We start from the raw sequence: 21428 nt of genomic DNA, 5'->3' as shown, positions 1-21428 counted from the left end.
TCACCATGCTCATCTCTTTTACGCGGTCCACTCTCCCGCACCCCGCTGTAATCCCTACTTGAACATGGTGCTTTATGCCACATATTATGATCCAATGATGTGTTGCCATCCTATGATGTTTTGAGTAGATATCCTTTGTCTTTGGGTTGATTGATGATCTAGATTGGTACGAGTTGTATGTTTTATTTTGGTGCTGTCCTATGGTGCCCTCCGTGTCGCGCAAGCGTGAGGGATTCCCGCTGTAGGGTGTTGCAATACGTTCATGATTCGCTTATAGTGGGTTGGTGAGTGACTGAAACACAAACCCGAGTAAGGGGGTTGTTGCGTATGGGAATAAAGAGGACTTGATGCTTTAATGATATGGTTGGATTTTACCTTAATGATATTTAGTAATTACGGATGCTTGCTAGAGTTCCAATCATAAGTGCATATGATCCAAAAAGAGAAAGTATGTTAGCTTATGCCTCTCCCTCATATGAATTTGCAATGACGACTACCGGTCTTGTTAACAATTGCCTAGGACAATTCCGCACACCGATCCATCATTATTCCACACTCGCTATTTATAATATTTAGTAATATATTCTAACTTTATGATAACATCACCTACTTTTATATTTTAGCTCTCCGATATCATACAAAGTTATCCTCTTCATACCCACAACGTAGTTTTATTTCTCGTTTCTAGTTGGAAGCAAACGCTCGGTGTATGTAGAGTCGTATCAGTGGCAGATAGGACTTGAGAGAATATTTATCTTACCTTTAGCTCCTTGTGGGTTCGACACTCCATACTTATCACTTCCACCTTTGGGAATTTCTACGATGATTCCCTGCACTTGGGGATTATCAGGCAACAAATAGCATGGCAAGCATACATTATACAACAACAAAAGCATCATATCCGTAGGAGTGTGCAGGTGTATTAATATGCATAGTTATTCAGTTATAAAAATAAAAAGATGCATACTCATAAATCTAAACATGCACACACATTACGCGAGCAGAAAAAATAAAACTAGCATTTATTGATATCATCAACTACTTACTGCAAAGTACTTGAATATATGTAGTCTAAAAAAATCAATGGATACATTGCATACGCAAAATTCTAAATGTGTACACATTCTACAACAGCAAAAAATCCAAAGTAACATACAACATATGCGGGGGTGTTCATATACTAAGTTTCACTTAAAAAAAGTGTGTATTCATCAAAGATCATACTATTTAAATTACTTGCATTTTCATCATACTAAACTTGCATTCATTTTACAAACAGCAAAAAAGATTCAGACTATCGTATAAGATACACTGGATTATAGGTATAATTAAAGAACTTGCAACCTCATCATGCTAAAAATTGCACACACTTTTATAAGAGGGGCACTAATGCATATTCAAGAGATGCAGAGTGATGGCTCTCTGACTATAGCGCCAGAAAAGCTCCTGTCTGCTAGGACTACGTCGGTATTTCCCCAAAGAGGAAGGGATGATGCAGCACAGCGACGATAGGTATTTCCCTTAGTGAAGAAACCAAGGTTATCGAACCAGTAGGAGAACGAAGCAACACAACATAAACAACACCTGCACAAAAATAACAACACCTCGCAACCCGACGTGTTAAAGGGGATGTCAATCCCTTTCGGGTAACGATGCCAGAAAATTGTAGTAGATTGAAATAATAGATCGCAAATAAATAAAGTACAGCAAAGTATTTTTTGTATTTTTGGTTTAATAGATCTGAATAAAAATGCAAAGGAAAAGTATATCACAAGCAAATAAATAAGAAAGAAGACCCCGGGGTCGTAGGTTTCACTAGTGGCTTCTCTCGAGAAAGATAGCAAACGGTGGGTAAACAAATTACTGCTGGGCAATTGATAGAACCTCAAATAATTATGACGATATCCAGGCAATGATCATTACATAGGCATGACGTCCAAGATTAGTAGACCGACTCCTGCCTGCATCTACTACTATTACTCCACACATCGACCGCTATCCAGCATGCATCTAGTGTATTAAGTTCGTAGAAAAACGGAGTAATGCAATAAGAACGATGACATGATGTAGACAAGATCCGTTTATCTATTGTGTTAGATATAGATCCCATCCTTTTATCCTTAGTAGCAACGATACATACGTGTCGGTTCCCTTTCTGTCACTGGGATCAAGCACCGTAAGATCGAACCCACTACCGAGCACCTCTTCCCATTGCAAGATAAATAGATCAAGTTGGCCAAACAAAACCCAAATATCGGAGAAGAAATACGAGGCTATAAGAGATCAAAGAAACTCAAATAACTTTCATGATATAAAAAGATATGACTGATCATAAACTCAAAGTTCATCAGATTCAAACAAACACACTGCAAAAGAGTTACATCATATGGATCTCCAAGAGACCATTGTATTGAGAATTCAGCGAGAGAGAGAGAAAGCCATCTAGCTACTAACTACGGACCCGAAGATCTACAAAGAACTACTCACGCATCATCGGAGAGGCACCAATGGAGGTGGTGAACCCCATCCGAGATGGTGTCTAGATTGGATCTGGTGGTTCTGGACTCTGCGGCGGCTGGATGAATATTTTGTCGACGCTTCTAGGGTTCTGGGATTTTTGGGGTATTTAGAGAGCAAAGAGGCGGTCCGGGGGCACCCGAGGTGGGCACAACCCACCAGGGCGCGCCAGGGCCTCCTGGAGCGCCCTCGTGGGTTGTCCCCTCCTCGGGACTCCCCCAGGTGCAACCAGGGCCCAACTTCTTTCTTTTGGTCCATAAAAAATCATCGTGAAGTTTCGTTGCATTTGGACTCCGTCTGATATTGATTTCCTGCGAAGTAAAAAACATGGAAAAAACAGCAACTAGCACTTGGCACTATGTCAATAGGTTAGTACCAAAAATGACTATAAAATGATTATAAAACATCCAAGATTGATAATAAAACATCATGGAACAATCAAAAATTATAGATACGTTGGAGACGTATCAGCATCCCCAAGCTGAACTCCTACTCGTCCTCGAGTAGGTAAGTGATAAAAATAGAATTTTTGATGTGGAGTGTTGTTTATCATGTCATATCATATTCTTTTCTTTATAGCATGGACATTTGGACTTTTATGTGATTCAAAGCAATAGTCTAGTTTTGACATAATAATTTAGATACTCAAGCATATCAACAAGCAACCATGTCAATGCTAAAACAAGTTATCCCTAGCCCATCATGCTCAAACATTGATCCATTCATGAAACACACTCGAATATTAGCTACACCCAATACTTAAGTACGATCATATCGCCTCCTAGTTGGTGCTTTTTATGAGAGAAGATGGAGACTCAAAATAAAAATTGCATAAAGTAAAAGAAAGGCCCTTCGCAGAGGGAAGTAGGGATTTGTAGAGGTGCCAGAGCTCAAAGCGAAAAAAATTAGAGATAACAACATTTTGGGAGGTGTATCCATCCCACCGACGAAAACGACTCAGAGTTCCAAACACTTTCCATGCTAGATATGCCATAGGCGGTTCCCAAACAGAAAATAAAGTTTATTCCTTTTTCCTCCATACTTTCACTTTCCATGGCTAACCGTATCCACGGGTGCCCTCCATACCAACACTTTCCAAGGAATTTATTATTTGACAACATAAAGTAAATTCATTTTTGCATTTCGGGACTGGGCATCCCTAAGACCTTTGCCTTACTCTCATGCAATGACAACTGAATAAACACTCATCGTGAGAATAACACATCCAGCATGGAAAATATTAGCCACCCGTTACCATTCCGCGAGCGAAACAAACACACAAAAGAGAAGTTTATTTTGAAAATTAGAGATGGCACATGCAAATTTGCTTAGAACGTCAAAAGAATACCGCATATAGGTAGATATAGTGAACTCATGTGGCAAAACTGGTTTAAAGGATTTTGGATGCACAAGTAGAGATCATACTTAGTGCAAAGTGAAGGCTAGCAAAAAGATTGAGAAGCGACCAACCAAGAAACGAATAATCTCATAAGCAAGCATTAAGCATAATTAACACCCAATAATGCACCACAAGTAGGATATAATTTTCATTGCATGATTATTGACTTTCGTGCAAGCATAGGGAATCACAAACCTTAACACCAATATTCTTACTAGAGCGCAATTACTCATCAACATTACTCACATATGACATCATCATATCTCAAAACTATTACTAAGAATCAAGTTTATTTTGGCCAATGATCTTCATGACATTTTTTACTTTATCCTTCTTGGATATCTATCACTTTGGGACTAATTTTCATGTGTTGCTTTTCATAAGCTCAAACAAATATAAGTGAAGATCATGAGCATAACAAATTTTCTTTCTCTCAAAATAATTTAAGTGAAGCAAGAGAGAATTTCTTCAAAATTTTACTAACTCTCAAATAAATCTAAGTGAATCAAGAGAGCATTTCTTCAAAAATAACAAAGCACACCGTGCTCAAAATATATCAGTGAAGCACTAGAGCAAGTCCTAGCTCATAAAAGATTTAAGTGAAGCACAGAGAGCAATTCTAACAAGTCAGGATATAATTTTGGCTCTCTCAAATAGGTGTGTCCACAAAGGGTTGATGAATTAAAACACAAAATAAAACAAGCAAAGACACATATCATACAAGACGCTCCAAGCAAAACACATATCATGTGACGAATAAAAATATAGCCTCGAGTAAAATACCGATAGTTGTTGGAAGAAAGCGGGGATGCCACTCGGGGGCATCCCCAAGCTTAGTTGGTTGCTCATTTTTGGATAATAGCTTGGTATGCCGGGGCATCCCCAAGCTTAGGCTCTTGCATCCTTCCTTCATCCATCGTAAGATAACTCAAAACTTGAAAACTTCAATCAGACAAACTCCACAAAACCTCTGTGAGATCCATTAGTATAAGAAAAATAAATCACTACTATAAGTGTTGTATCAAACCAATTCTTATTTTGTTTTTGTATTATATCTACTGTATTCCAACTTTTCAATGGCAAAAAATCATCAAAGAAAACCATAGAGCCATCAATAAGCACACAAAACAAAGAAAACAGAATCTGTCAAAACAGAACAGTCTGTAGTAATATGACTTTTGCGAATACTTCTGGAACTCCAAAAATTCTACCAAATTAGCATGACCAGGGTAATTTGTATATTAATCTTCTGAAAAAAGAATCAGGGCAAATGCTCTTTTCTGTGATTTATGAACGTTATTTTCGTGAGCACAAAGTTTCTGTCTTTTTCAGCAAGATCAAACAACCATCACCCAAGAAGATCCTAAAGGCTTTACTTGACACAAACACTAATTAAAACACAAAGAACACAATCATACCAGTAGAAAAATTGTGTAAGCACACAAGAACAGAAAGCAAAAAGCAAAAAGAAATTTTATTTATTGGGTTGCCTCCCAACAAGCGCTATAGTTTTACGCCCTTAGCTAGGCATAAAGCAAGGATCTAAGTTTTGTCATCTTTCTTCTTCTTAATTTTCTTGGGGGTATTTTTATCAGGAGGTTTTGTAAACACAGCATAAAACATATTATCCATAGAAACTTCATCATTCCTTAGTTGGTTTTCATCATAACCCCTTTGATTTCCCGCAACAATCCAAGAATAGTGTTGATTAACATTATTAAAAACTTGTTGGATTATTTCTAGAACGGGGACCTCCTTTTTAGGATTCTCATCAAAGATCTTATTATCCCCAAGCAAATGCCTTAGTGCATAGTCACTATTGTAAAGAATTTCATCTATCACGGGTTTTTCACAATTCATACCATAAAAGTCAAAGATTTCCCTAGCTTCCCGAATTATGTAGTCAAACTCGTTCATAAGAACGAGAGTGGCTAGCTTTTTGGCTCTAGGATTCTTTATTTCGGGAAGCTCAAAAAACAATCTTTGCAAAGTAGGATGAGTGCGGATAAATTTACTTTCAAGTTTCAGAACTAGTGCTGAAATAGCATCCGCATAAGATATACTAGTTTTAAGTATAGGAGCATCATCAAAACTCAGATTTCCCACACAATTGAAGAATTCTTGGATACGTTCTTTTTCCATAACGTTCCCTTGCCCCAAGATAAAAGTTTTAGCATCCAGATTGCATGTACGTCCAATCCTAGGAGTCAGGCCATCATCTGTTGGTGCCATACCGAAATCACTCATAATTGCAAGCAAAGAATAGATCTGACGAGAAAATGGCGAACGGAAACAGAGAGGCGAATAAAACGGCAAATTTTTGTGAAGTGGGGGAGAGGAAAACGAGAGGCAAATGGAAAAAAAATTGCGAGGAGATGAGATTTGTGATTAGGAAGCTGGTTATGTTGAAGATCCTCCCCGGCAACGGCGCCAGAAAATCCTTTTGATGGCTCTGTGACTATAGCGCTAGAAAAGCTCCTTTCTGCTAGGACTACGTCGGTATTTCCCCAAAGAGGAAGGGATGATGCAGCACAGCGATGGTAGGTAATTCCCTTAGTGAAGAAACCAAGGTTATCGAAAAAGTAGGAGAACCAAGCAACACAACGTAAACAACACCTGCACACAAATAACAACACCTCTCAACCCGACGTGTTAAAGGGGTTGTCAATCCCTTTCGGGTAACGATGCCAGAAAATTGTAGTAGATTGAAACAATAGATCGCAAATAAATAGATTGCAGCAAAGTATTATTGTATTTTTGGTTCAATAGATATGAATAAAAATGCAAAGGAAAAGTAGATTGCAAGCAAATAAATGAGAAAGAAGACCCGGGGGTCGTAGGTTTCACTAGTGGCTTCTCTCGAGAAAGATAGAAAACGGTGGGTAAACAAATTACTGCTGGGCAATTGATAGAACCTCAAATAATTATGACGATATCCAGGCAATGATCATTACATAGGCATCACATCCAAGATTAGTAGACCGACTCCTGCATGCATCTACTACTATTACTCCACACATCGACCGCTATCCAGCATGCATCTAGTGTATTAAGTTCATGGAAAAACGGAGTAATGCAATAAGAATGATGACATGATGTAGACAAGATCTGTGTATCTATTGCGTTAGATATAGATCCCATCTTTTTATCCTTAGTAGCAACGGTACATACGTGTCGGTTCCCTTTCTATCACTGGGATCAAGCGTGTGACGCCCCCAATTCAATCATACACTAATCATACACGCATCCATGTACGATCAAGATCAGGGACTCACGCGAAGATATCACAACACAACTCTAAAAATAAAATAAGTCATACAAGCATCATAATACAAGCCAGGGGCCTCGAGGGCTCGAATACAAGTGCTCGATCATAGACGAGTCAGCGGAAGCAACAATATCTGAGTACAGACATAAGTTAAACAAGTTGCCATAAGATGGCTAGCACAAACTGGGATACAGATCGAAAGAGGCGCAGGCCTCCTGCCTGGGATCCTCCTAAACTACTCCTGGTCGTCGGCGGCGGCCTGCACGTAGTAGTAGGCACCCTCTGTGTAGTAGGGGTCGTCATCGATGGTGGCGTCTAGCTCCTGGGCTCCAACATCTGGTTGCGACGTCCGAGAAGAAGAGGGAAAGGGGGAAAAGAGGGAGCAAAGCAACCATGAGTACTCATCCAAAGTACCCGCAAGCAAGGATCTACACTACATATGCATGGGTATCTGTGTAAAGGGGCAATATCAGTGGACTGAACTACAGAATGCCAGAATAAAAGGGGGATAGCTAGTCCTGTCGAAGACTACTCTTTTGGCAGCCTCCATCTTGCAGCATGTAGAAGAGAGTAGATGGTGTTCACCAAGTATCATTGCATAGCATAATCCTACCCGGCGATCCCCTCCTTGTCGCCCTGTTAGAGAGCGATCACCCGGTTGTATCTGGCACTTGAAAGGGTGTGTTTTATTAAGTATCCGGTTCTAGTTGTCATAAGGTCAAGGTACAACTCCGGGTCGTCCTTTTATCGAGGATCACGGCTATTCGAATAGATAAACTTCCCTACAAGGGTGCACCACATTACCCAACACGCTCGATTCCCTTTGGCCGGACACACTATCCTAGGTCATGCCCGGCCTCGCAAGATCAACACGTCACAGCCCCACCTAGGCACAACAGAGAGGTCAGCACGCTGGTCTAAATCCTATGCACGTAGGGGTCTGGGCCCATCGCCCATTGCACACCTGCACGTTGCGTACGCGGCCGGAAGCAGACCTAGCCCCCTTAATACAAGCGCAGGCTTACGGTCCAATCCGGCGCGCGCCGCTCAGTCGCTGATGTCAAGAAGGTTACGGCTGATACCACAATGTAGAGTGCCCATAACTGTTCCCGCGTAGTTGGTTAGTGCGTATAGGCCAGTGGCCAGACTCAGATCAAATACCAAGATCTCGTTAAGCGTGTTAATTGATGTAACCGCGGACGAAGACCAGGGCCAGGGCCACCTCTCACCTAGGTGGTCTCAACCTGCCCTGTCGTTCCGCCACAAAGATCCACACAGAGGGCCGTCGGGAAAGTATGTCCTTTCAGCCCCCAATCCGTGAATCAACCGCGGGTACTCAACGAGCCGACCCGACTTTAGTCACCACATGTATCATGTTTTATGTGGCACAAGTAATCAATTATATGGCACAAGTAATCAATTATATGGCACAAGTAATCAATAAAATATGATAAAAATAAATAGTTCAACAACTGGATAAATGCTGTTGAAATGAATTAGATAGCATCCTTACTCATGAGCACTGTCAGAATTCAAGAACAAGGTTCTTCTGGTCAGTCAAAATGTTGAGGTCGGTGAACATCATCTCATTCGCCAGCCCGACTCTAATGTTTGGAATATCTTCATCCTTAATGATGTCATGCATCTGGACCCTAGGCTTCCAGTGCTTCAAATATAACGCAATATGAATACCACAGTTAACACTGCAGTAAAATCAACAACAAACAAAATTAGGCATCAAAGTAGAAAAAATTTACTAAGCTTGCACTTCTTCAAAAGTTTCTGAATGTAAACATGTAAGAAAAATCCTTCACATTGCAGTGAATGGATTGGATTGAAAAAGAACAAATCAAAATTAAAAAAGCCATAGAACGGCCAAAAATATATGAGTCCCAAAAGCTAATTCTTGATACCTAAAAACATACAATTAGAACTAGCATTCTTACCGTACTAAAATTGTACATGCTATGCCACAGTGAAAAGTTTTCATAGTAGAATATTTGACATAGTGCATTATAGGTACTAGGTCTTACTAAGAAAGCCTCAACTGAAAATGCAAACGTATAACTATCAGTACAAAAATACACCTAATTCCTATAATCAGAAAAACCTACAATTGGAACTTGCATCCTCGACATTCTAAACTGCATGGTACATACATTTTACAAAAAGGGAAATGGTAACGCAAAAGAAATAAAGAAAGAACTTACGCATTTGATTGTTTAGGCACATCAATAAAATGTGTAGACCAATTTCTCCAATTAAGGTTCCGTGAGCTCCCATACATGTTCCAAACCCTTTTGAAATTTGGTATCTACAAATTTACATCAAACTAATTTACCAGAATGTGTATGCACAACGAGAACATCATGGAAAATGGAAAAAAACAAAATATATAAGAGGAAAAAGCTGTAGTTTATAGATTTACCAAAATGCTCAAGACATGCTTGTGGTAATCACTCTTGTCATCGAATGTTGAATCTAATATGACAAACATTTCATGCTGAAACAATACAACAAAATTGAACCAATGCTTAACTTGACTGAAGGTGTGTAAAGTTGGAAAGTGCACTTGAAAAAACATTAAAAGTAGTAAGCACTCAATGCATGAAAAAAATGTAAAAAATAAATTTGAATGAACTACGTTTACTTCATTGCATGTATGGATTGGTCTTGCACCATTTGCCAACTGAAAGCATCTCTGGACCATACTGGACTTTTGATCATACAACTCTTGAGTATCATATGAGTCCATGTTCATAAGATGCTCCTGTTAAATGAAAAAAGTTAGGATACTAATAAGAAGATGCACAAAGCTCAAACTGAAGTCTAAAAAATCAAGGAGACACAGACAAACATAGAGGAGAATGAAAAATGTACTCACAGAAATGAGGTGGAAAAATGATGCACTTTAGAGTCCTTTGGCTTGTTGTCCAAAGACAACTTACGACACCAAGTATTTATAGTATACGTGTCAACTAGGCCCTCATTTGCGAAAGAAGTACCAGACGAAAAAACGTCATTGTAACCTTGCCATAATCAATACATGGTTTGCTACAACCAAAAAGATAAAAATAGAAAAATAAGGTATAAGATAACGAAAGACAATAATTTATGAAACATAACAACTGAATGCATAAGTAACGAATAAAGTGGACGAAACTTACTATTTGAAGTTCTCATCAAGAGACAAAGTGACAATGACATCATGCAACTGAATCATTCTTGTATTGACAGGATATTTTGATGATTTTTCATTTACATAAGGAGATGCATTGTATTTGCTAGGATGTACAATCCTTTTTGGTCCATATCTGTCCACCTCTCTTCCAGATTTACTAGCAGAATGATTGTTAATTTTTTCATTGTAAATGCCTTCAGAATTAGTAAGCAAGTTGTTTTCCGTATCAGATTTCTTAACTTCATATAAGATCTCAACATCTGGAGAGTTTGAGGGGCTATGACGACAACCAGGAGGATCTAAATCAATCTGAGAAGATGAAAAGAAATACGAGGAAACATTACTAAACTGAAGAAAATGAAAAAGAAAACTCCGAACACATTACTAAGACGAACAGATTACAGAAAGTGGGAATGAACATGTAACCTTAGTGACATGAACTCGAGGTTGAGATGTTTCACCCAGAAATTCATTGCGGTTAGCAGATTTTGGGCGTGTCCATGATCTTGGAGTGCCATTGGATTTCTACAATGATCCAAATTACACGGGAAAATAGTAAGGCAACTAAGTACAAAGAAAAATGGATAGTTGCTAAAAATTGAATCCTGTGTGAAGCGGTTTAGAAGTATGCCTGAGTAAGAATATTGTTTGAAGGACTAGACACTGGAGTAAAAGGCAACGTCTGCATTTGAATGGGAGTTCGACATTGTGACCCCTGTTACATAATATAAAAAAGAGCATTACATAAGGAAAATGAACAATTTTAGTTTGCATAAAGTGAATAGCATTCAAAAAAGTATACACAAAACCTTGCATGAAACATTTAATAAACTTGCAAAACAGTACAGAAATAAGCATAATTTTGAACAAGAATAAAGTTGCAAGAATTATGTGGAGAAGTTGCCAACAAAAATTATATAGAACAGAGCTGCAAAGAATAAGCATCTCGTCATACTGTTGAAAATGACGTTGGCTAGATGGCATAGATTGGTCACAAACTGATTTTTGAGAGGAGATGGCAATACATTCACCTTCAGACAAAAAATTTCATGACAATGTAAACATGCAGAAAGGACGCGTAAAGAAAAGAAACTTGAAACAGCGATACATCCAAAAAATAAAGAGAAGAAGAATAATACCATTCGTCCTGGTTTTCAACCTCAGTTTCTCAGGAAAAAATGACTTCTTCCTAACACTCATAATATTATTCAATGAGGTCTGGGTAGAAGTGACTTTGGAATTGGCTGCAACTTCTATCTTTGTACCGACCAAATGTTTGAAACTAATGCTTTTTCCCTTGTCAATGGATTCACTAGTAAGGGGAGGCTTAGGCGGAATGAGTTTTCTCATAAGCTCTGAAACAGACTCAAGTTGCTTCTCCACATTACTGAAGTCCAGCTTTCTTCCTTCCTCCTGCATTCAGTTATCAACAGGTCATTTGGATGGAGAATGTGAGAAATAAATTATCAACATTAACAAAACACTAAAAAAATAAATTCAATTCATCAAAATTGAGTGAATTTAAGAAGGAAAATAAAAACTTACAATAGAAACTGGATTTAGACGTGCATGCCTTTGTAATTTGTAGGGTTTAGGATAAGAATTCTCACGAATATATCATCTTCATCAACTGGTGATTGAGCTTTCCTCTTCATACCTGAAACTGAAGCTAACAAATTAAATGGTGATTTTGAAGGTATTGAGTTGTTCTTAGGGACAACAGAATGAAAAGAAAGCGTGAGAAAATTGGACCTGCAGTATCATGCAAATCCACATTTGCATTATAGGCATTGGGAGAGCGTTGGGTGAACGGTGATGCATTAGTATTGGGAGCATCGACATTAGATCCTGATGTCATTTCAGCTTCAAAATGAGAACACAAATCAAAGAAAAGAAAGAAAAGGAAGTAAGAACATTAATACAGTAATAGATAAATGAAAATGAAGTAAAGTACCATAGGTTTTCACTGCTGAGTTATCAGAGTTTGCCATACTATTACTCGTATCATGTCTAGAATTTGTATCAGAATCATTTTCCTCATGACCTATTCCACTAGCAAGAACAATACAATTCAACGAGTCAAGCAGCATATTTTGAGCTCCTTCGATAGACTTGTCATGAGCAGTTTCACGGAAACACCTAGCTAGTAGAGATAATTTATCTTTCACCTACAGAAATTTGGGCAAAAAAAGTCATGCAAAAAGCTAAGTTCATGTTCAAAAAAGGACAAAATATAAAGTCACAAGAAAGTTCGAGAAAACATTAAAACAAAAGAGTAGTACCGAGCTTGGAAGTAAGCCACCGACAGTCTTGTCAAGAGCTCATATGAAATTCACTGACGTGACTGGAATCTTGATGTACAACACAGCAACCAACACAACCCATTGAATAAAAAGTTTCTTCACCTAGTACATTATTTTCGAATAACATCAGCATGCAAGGAGAAAAGCAGTGACAGTACTTAAGATTAAACACATAAAAAACAAATTAAACAACAGATTAGCAAAATACAAAACTTACAGGACGAAGGTCATATTCTCTTGGAGCTTTGCAATCCAGATTAGCAAACTCTTTCACTAATGAATTTTTCCACGCTTTCACCCTAGGTAGTCCAGGAGGCACTCGACGTAAACCAAAGTCGAGGAAATCTAAGTAGTAACACTGTCAAAAGAAAAAACCATCATTAGACAACATACATTTAAACAAATCTTCATGGATATAGAAAACTTCAAATTTGCAAAAACATATCATCTGCGAGGAAAAAGGAAAAACAGTACAAGAAACTTACACAAAGGCCATATATGCAACCACCCAATGTAGTGAATCCATCTTCTTTGCCAGGTTTTTTGGTTCTTTCTGAAACTTCCTTATGTATTCCATTAACAAATCAAACACAAACTTAGACAAATCATTGTGCCTAGCTTCCATTGGATCAATGAGAATTCCTAGGTATTTCGTGCTTGGGTAGATATTTGAGTTAGGACACAGAACATTTGGAAAGGCAACTAGAAGGAAACACCTCATGAATTCATTTCGAGATATATCAGGCTTAAGCATTTCACGGCCAAACCACTTGATGGATGGCAATGTAGGTTCGCCAATAATGTTTAGGAAGGCAGATTTTTTCAACTCACAGTCAAATAAAACTTTTCTACCACCTAATGGAAGACCAAACATTGTATGAAATGATTCTGGGCTCATTGGAATGACCTTGTCATCAAGAATGATATCTCCAGTTGGAGGATACACTCTCCCAGCCACCCACTATGCAAAACCTCTTGGAATAGAGTTGCATTCAAAATCTAGCAGAAAATCAAAACCTTACTCTCTAACAACATCATCTCTCCCTAGGGGCATTATCTTTAGGAGGTCAGTAAAGTAATCATGATTGCATCTGCTAGTTGCTTTCTTTGGTGGGAGTGGGGCATGCTGAGAAAAATAACAAAACTGTGAAAACACTATAATGCATATTCAAAAAGATGCTGAAAAGAAAGTGCAAAAACTTCAAATTGTGATAAAAAAATCATGATATAAGAGGGGCACTAATGCATATTCAAGAGATTGCTGAAACAAACAGCAAAAGGGAAAACTATGCATACATGATAGCAGAGTTAACATGGTGACATAATGGAGGGATGATACATAGATGCTATAGTGATCATGGCAAACAAAAACATAGCACAAAATAAAAGTCCTATTAATAAATGTAATAATACATGGCAAATCATGCATACTAAGCATTTTCAAAACAACCTCGAGATAATTGGCATTCATCAAATACAAAAATTTGTAAAGTTATAACAGATTGTCAGACTTAGAGAAAAACAAAGTTTTGCAGTAAAACAGATTCATGGTGCATACTTAGAGACAACAAAAGTATATGCTACAGAACCTATTCATGGCAATGATACGTCTCCAACGTATCTATAATTTATGAAGTATTCATGCTATTATATTATCCATCTTAGATGTTTTATATGCATTTATATGCTATTTTATATGATTTTTGGGACTAACCTATTAACCTAGAGCCCAGTGCCACTTTCTGTTTTTTCCTTGTTTTTGAGTTTTACAGAAAAAGAATACCAAACGGAGTCCAATTGACGTGCCAATTTTTGTTGATTTTTTATGGACCAAAAGAAGCCCCTGGAGCAAAAGAGTTGGGCCAGAAGAGTCCCAGGCTGTCCACGAGGGTGGGGGGCATGCCCACCCCCCTGGGAATGGGCCCCTGCCTCGTGGATGACTCGGAGACCCCCATGACGTGAAACCAACGCCAAAAATTCCTATAAATACAGAAACCCCCAGAAAATAACCTAGATCGGAAGTTCCGCCGCCGCAAGCCTCTGTAGCCACGAGAAATCAATCTAGGCCCTCTCTGGCACCCTGCCGGAGGGGGCCATCATCACCGGAGGCCGTGGAGGAGGATCCCAGAGGGTCCATCATCGCCATGAAGGCCAAGGACTAGAGGGAGAACCTCTCCCCATCTAGGGGGGGCATGGAGGAGGAAGCACAAGGGGGAGAACCTCTCCTCCTCTCTCTCGGTTGCGCTGGAGTGCCATCGGGAGGGGAATCATCGCCGCGGTGATCGTCTTCATAAACATCACCACCATCATCACCATCCTCATCTCTTTTGCGCGGTCCACTCTCCCACAGCCCGCTGTAATCCCTAATTGAACATGGTGCTTTATGCCACATATTATGATCCAATGATGTGTTGCCATCCTATGATGTTTTGAGTAGATATCCTTTGTCTTTGGGTTGATTGATGATCTAGATTGGTACGAGTTGTATGTTTTATTTTGGTGCTGTCCTATGGTTCCCTCCGTGTCGCGCAAGCGTGAGGGATTCCCGCTGTAGGGTGTTGCAATACGTTCATGATTCGCTTATAGTGGGTTGGTGAGTGACTGAAACACAAACCCGAGTAAGGGGGTTGTTGCGTATGGGAATAAAGAGGACTTGATGCTTTAATTCTATGGTTGGGTTTTACCTTAATGATCTTTAGTAGTTGCGGATGCTTGCTAGAGTTCCAATCATAAGTGCATATGATGCAAGAAGAGAAAGTATGTTAGCTTATGCCTCTCCCTCATATGAATTTGCAATGACGACTACCGGTCTGTTAACAATTGCGTAGGACAATTCCGCACACCGATCCATCATTATTCCACTCTCGCTATTTATAATATTTAGTAATATATTCTAACTTTATGATAACAGCACCTACTTTTATATTTTAGCTCTCCGATATCATACAAAGTTATCCTCTTCATACCCACAACGTAGTTTTATTTCTCGTTTCTAGTTGGAAGCAAACGCTCGGTGTATGTAGAGTCGTATCAGTGGCAGATAGGACTTGAGAGAATATTGATCTTACCTTTAGCTCCTTGTGGGTTCGACACTCCATACTTATCACTTCCACCTTTGGCAATTGCTACTATGATTCCCTGCACTTGGGGATTATCAAGCTATTTTCTGGCGCCATTGCCAGGGAGCAATAGCGTGGGGTTGATATTCTCGTGTGTGCTTGTTTGCTTTCTTCACTAAGTAGATTTTGTTTTTTCCTTTTTGTTTCTGTTTAGTTGTGGGTGAAACATAAAAAAAAGAATGAAAATACAAAAAAATTACTTTCCTATCACGCCTAAAAAGTTTTTCAAAAAGAGATGTGATTGGAAAGTTATGCATTGAAGAAGTGAGGGTCGACCTTGAGCACTTGTGTTCATGCTCACGGTAACAATGTAGAATTTTTCATGGAAGTTTCTCTGTAAATAATTATCCCCTTGTATATATCCATTGTATTATAAAAATAATGTGCTAAGCTTTGGTTTTAGGATGATTAGATTGCTTGTTTACTATGTGCAGTACAAAAACAGAAACTTTGGCTGTAGTGCATGAATTTACATTTTTTACTGGAAAGTCAAATGGGTCTGAAACCTTCTGCACATTACTTTTGTACAAATATTTCAAATTCATGTAATAATTTTTGAAGTTGCGTAAGTATACTAAACTTTCAGATTACTACAGACTGTCCTGTTTTTGACAGATTCTGTTTTGTGTGTGTTGTTTCCTTATTTTGATGAATCTATGGCTAGTATCGGGGGGTATGAACCATAGAGAAGTTGGAATACAGTAGGTTTAACACCAATATAAATAAAGAATGAGTTTATTACAGTACCTAAAGGTAGTGATTTGCTTTATTACACTAACGGATCTCACAAGTTTTTGCTAAAGTTTTGTGTGGATGAAGTGTTCGAAGATCGAGGAGCTATCAATATGAGAATAATAAAGAGAGGCAAGAGTTCAAGCTTGGGGATGCCCAAGGCACCCCAAGTAAATATTTCAAAGGATACTCAAGCATCTAAGCTTGGGGATGCCCCGGTTGGCATCCCATCTTTCTTCTTCAACAAATATCGGTATACCTCAATTTTTGTTTTGTTCACATGATTTGTGTCCTTTGTGTTTTTCTTTTTTCTTCAAGAACCATGCTATTATGAGATAGCCCTTCATTGATTTATATAATGATTCATGTGCTGCACTTATATCTTTTGAGTATGACCTTATAGAATGCTCTTTGTGCTTCACTTAAATCTTTTGAGTATGGTTTTATAGAATGAGCTTGGATATTGGTTAGTCTATATTAATTGTAGAATGCTCCATGAACTTCACTTATATCTTTTGCAGTATGAATAATACTATCATCTAAAGCGGGTTTGGAAGAGTGTCAACTTTAGGAATTAGTGATCCCACTATTCCGAATGAGAAAAATTATGCTTATGTGAAGAGTAGAAAAATTTCTATGCTTATAGATAATGAAAAGAATGCTTTATGTGATGGTTATATTGTTGAATTCATTCATGATGCTACTGAAAATTATTATGAGGGAGGAATATATGCTTGTAGGATTTGCAATAATATCAAGTTTCCTCTCTATGTGCTTAAAGTTTTGAAGTTATACTTGTTTTGCCTTCCTATGCTAGTTGATTCTTGTTCCTATAAATTATGTGCTCAAAAAATCCCTAGGCATAGGAAGTGGGCTAGATTCAAATGTGCTAGTCATATTCTTCATGATGCTCTCTTTATGTTTCAATTCTTTTCTTTTATGTGAGCATCATCGAAATCATCATGCCTAGCTAAAAGGCATTAAAGAAAAGCGCTTGTTGGGAGACAACCCTATATTTACCCTTACTGTTTTTGTGTGTTTACATGATTAAGATACTGTAGTAATCATGTTTTATAGCTTTTTGTTTCAATAAAGTGCCAAGTAAGACCTTTGGGAGGACTTGGGTGAGAGTTAATGTGATCTTGCTATAAAAAACAGAAACTTTGTGCTCACGGGATTAGCTACCATTTTTACAGAAGAGTGCTTTTGAGTTGATTCTTTTTGCAGAAGATTAATAGATAAATTCCTCACGTCCACCAATTTATCTCATAATTTTTGGAGTAGCAGAAGTATGGTTGCTGTTCAGATCATTACAGACTGTTCTGTTTCTGACAGATTCTGTTTTCATTGCATAGTTTGCTTGTTTTCTAGTTCTATGGCTTATATTTCTCAATATAAATTGTAGAAATGGTATGGTACAGTAGGCATTGTGTGAGAACAATTATGAACCTTGTCTTTGACAGTACCAAAGTGAATGGTTTACTCTCTATCATACTAACCTATCTCACGAAGTTCCGTTAAGTTTTGTGTGATTGAAGTTTTCAAGCTTTGAGTGAGATATCGATATGAGGAGAATAAGGAGTGGAAAGACCCTAAGCTTGGGGATGCCCAAGGCACCCCAAGGTAATATTCAAGGAAGACTCAAGCGCCTAAGCTTGGGGATGCCCCGGAAGGCATCCCCTCTTTCATCTTCAAAACTATCAGTATACCTTACTCGGAGCTATATTTTTATTCGTCACATGATATGTGTTTTCCTTGGAGCGTATTTTCAATTTTACTTGCTGTTTGAATAAAATCATTGGATCTGAAATCTTGAATGAAAAAGAATCCTCCCATGTCTAGTTAATTATTTGCCTACTCAGTGTTCTTCACTTATATCTTTCGGAGTAGTTTGTCATTTACTCACGTGCTTCACGTATATCCTAGGAGTAAATGGTTGAATGAATTGAATATCATAAATCTGAATTTATATATGTTTCATATGGTTATAACATGGGGAGTAATGACTTCACACATAATAAGTATAGGTAGTAAACTTATTGGAAGTTAGCAAACGTAGAATTGGTCACTTGAACAATTCATGAAAGAATATTGAAGGAAGAGAGATTTCACATATAAATATACTATCTTGGACATCTTTTGCAATTGTGAGCACTCATTAAAATATGGCATGCTAAAAGGTTGATGTTTGACAAGGAAGACAACGTAATGGGTTATGTTTTCTTATATCCGAAATAAAGTATATTATCATGGATCATCCAACATGCTGAGCTTGCCTTCCCCCCTTATGCTAGCCAAATTCTTTGCACCAAGTAGAGATACTACTTGTGCTTCCAAATATCCCTTAAACTAGTTTTGCCATGAGAGTCCACCATACCTACCTGTGGATTGAGTAAGATCCTTCAAGTAAGTTGTCATCGGTGCATGCAATAAAAATTGCTCTCTAAATATGTATGATATATTAGTGCGAAGAAAATAAGCTTTATACGAACTTGTGATATGGAAGAAATAAAAGCGACGGACTGCATAATAAAGGTCTCTATCACAAGAGGCAATATAAAGTGGCGTTCTTTTGCATTAAGATTTTGTGCATCCAACCTTAAAAGCACATGGCAACCTCTGCTTCCCTCTACGAAGGGCCTATCTTTTACTTTTATCTTCTACCTTATGCAAGAGTCATGGTGATCTTCACCTTTCCTTTTTACATTTTATCCTTTGGCAAGCACATTGTGTTGGAAAGATCCTGATATATATATCCAATTGGATGTAAGTTATCATGAACTATTATTGTTGACATTACCCTTGAGGTAAAAGGTTGGGAGGCGAATCTATAAGCCCCTATCTTTCTCTATGTCCGATTAAAACTTTGAACCCATAAATATCACGTGAGTGTTAGCAATTGCGAAAGATTAAATGATAGTTGAGTATGTGGAGTTTTCTAAATCAAAGCTCTGACATAGACCCTTCCTGAAAATAAGATGAATTGCAATTGTTTGATGACTAAGAGCACTGTTTGTTAGTTTGCAAGAAAGTTTATGATCTATACTTTAACATGTGAATAGCTTGTTACTTGATCATGAAATTTTTCATGAGATGAGCTACTATTATGACATATAATGATGCTAGAAAAGGTGATTGAAATTATCATTGATCAAACTTGTGCACCTGCTAGCATTCACACTTCATAAATTATTTCTTTTATCATTTACCTACTCGAGGACGAGCAGGAATTAAGCTTGGGGATGCTGATACGTCTCCAACGTATCTATAATTTATGAAGTATTCATGCTATTATATTATCCATCTTAGATGTTTTATATGCATTTATATGCTATTTTTTTTTTTGGGACTAACCTATTAAATTAGAGCCTAGTGCCAGCTTCTGTTTTTTCCTTGTTTTTGAGTTTTACAGAAAAGGAATACCAAACGGAGTCCAATTGACGTGCCAATTTTTGTTGATTTTTTATGGACCAAAAGAAGCCCCTGGAGCAAAATGAGTTGGGCCAGAAGAGTCCCGGGCTGTCCACGAGGGTGGGGGGCGCGCCCACCCCCCTGGGCATGGGCCCCTGCCTCATGGACGACTCGCAGACCCCCCTGACGTGAAACCAACGCCAAAAATTCCTAGAAATATAGAAGCCCCCAGAAAATAACCTAGATCAGAAGTTCCGCCGCCGCAAGCCTCTGTAGCCACGAGAAATCAATCAAGGCCCTCTCTGGCACCCTGCCGGAGGGGGCCATCATCACTGGAGGCCATGGAGGAGGATCCCGGAGGGGCCATCATCGCCATGAAGGCCAAGGACTAGAGGGAGAACCTCTCCCCATCTAGGGGGAGGCCATGGAGGAGGAAGCACAAGGGGGAGAACCTCTCCTCCTCTCTCTCGGTGGCGCCGGAGTGCCATCGGGAGGGGAATCATCGCCGCGGTGATCGTCTTCATCAACATCACCACCATCATCACCATCCTCATCTCTTTTACGCGGTCCACTCTCCCGCACCCCGCTGTAATCCCTACTTGAACATGGTGCTTTATGCCACATATTATGATCCAATGATGTGTTGCCATCCTATGATGTTTTGAGTAGATATCCTTTATCTTTGGGTTGATTGATGATCTAGATTGGTACGAGTTGTATGTTTTATTTTGGTGCTGTCCTATGGTGCCCTCCGTGTCGCGCAAGCGCGAGGGATTCACGCTGTAGGGTGTTGCAATACGTTCATGATCCGCTTATAGTGGGTTGGTGAGTGACTAAAACACAAACCCGAGTAAGGGGGTTGTTGCGTATGGGAATAAAGAGGACTTGATGCTTTAATGCTATGGTTGGGTTTTACCTTAATGGTCTTTAGTAGTTGCGGATGCTTGCTAGAGTTCCAATCATAAGTGCATATGATCCAAGAAGAGAAAGTATGTTAGCTTATGCCTCTCCCTCATATGAATTTGCAATGACGACTACCGGTCTTGTTAAAAATTGCCTAGGACAATTCCGCACACCGATCCATCATTATTCCACACTCGCTATTTATAATATTTAGTAATATATTCTAACTTTATGATAACATCACCAACTTTTATATTTTAGCTCTCCGATATCATACAAAGTTATCCTCTTCATACCCACAACGTAGTTTTATTTCTCGTTTCTAGTTGGAAGCAAATGCTCGGTGTATGTAGAGTCGTATCAGTGGCAGATAGGACTTGAGAGAATATTGATCTTACCTTTAGCTCCTTGTGGGTTCAACACTCCATACTTATCACTTCCACCTTTGGGAATTGCTACGATGATTCCCTGCACTTGGGGATTATCAGGCAACAAATAGCATGGCAAGCATACATTATACAACAACAAAAGCATCATATCCGTAGGAGTGTGCAGGTGTATTAATATGCATAGTTATTCAGTTATAAAAATAAAA

This window comes from Triticum aestivum, chromosome 1D, assembly GCF_018294505.1.
Source record: "Triticum aestivum cultivar Chinese Spring chromosome 1D, IWGSC CS RefSeq v2.1, whole genome shotgun sequence".
NCBI lineage: Eukaryota > Viridiplantae > Streptophyta > Magnoliopsida > Poales > Poaceae > Triticum > Triticum aestivum.
The sequence above is the reverse complement of the archived record's forward strand: the minus strand, read 5'-3'. Positions refer to the sequence as shown.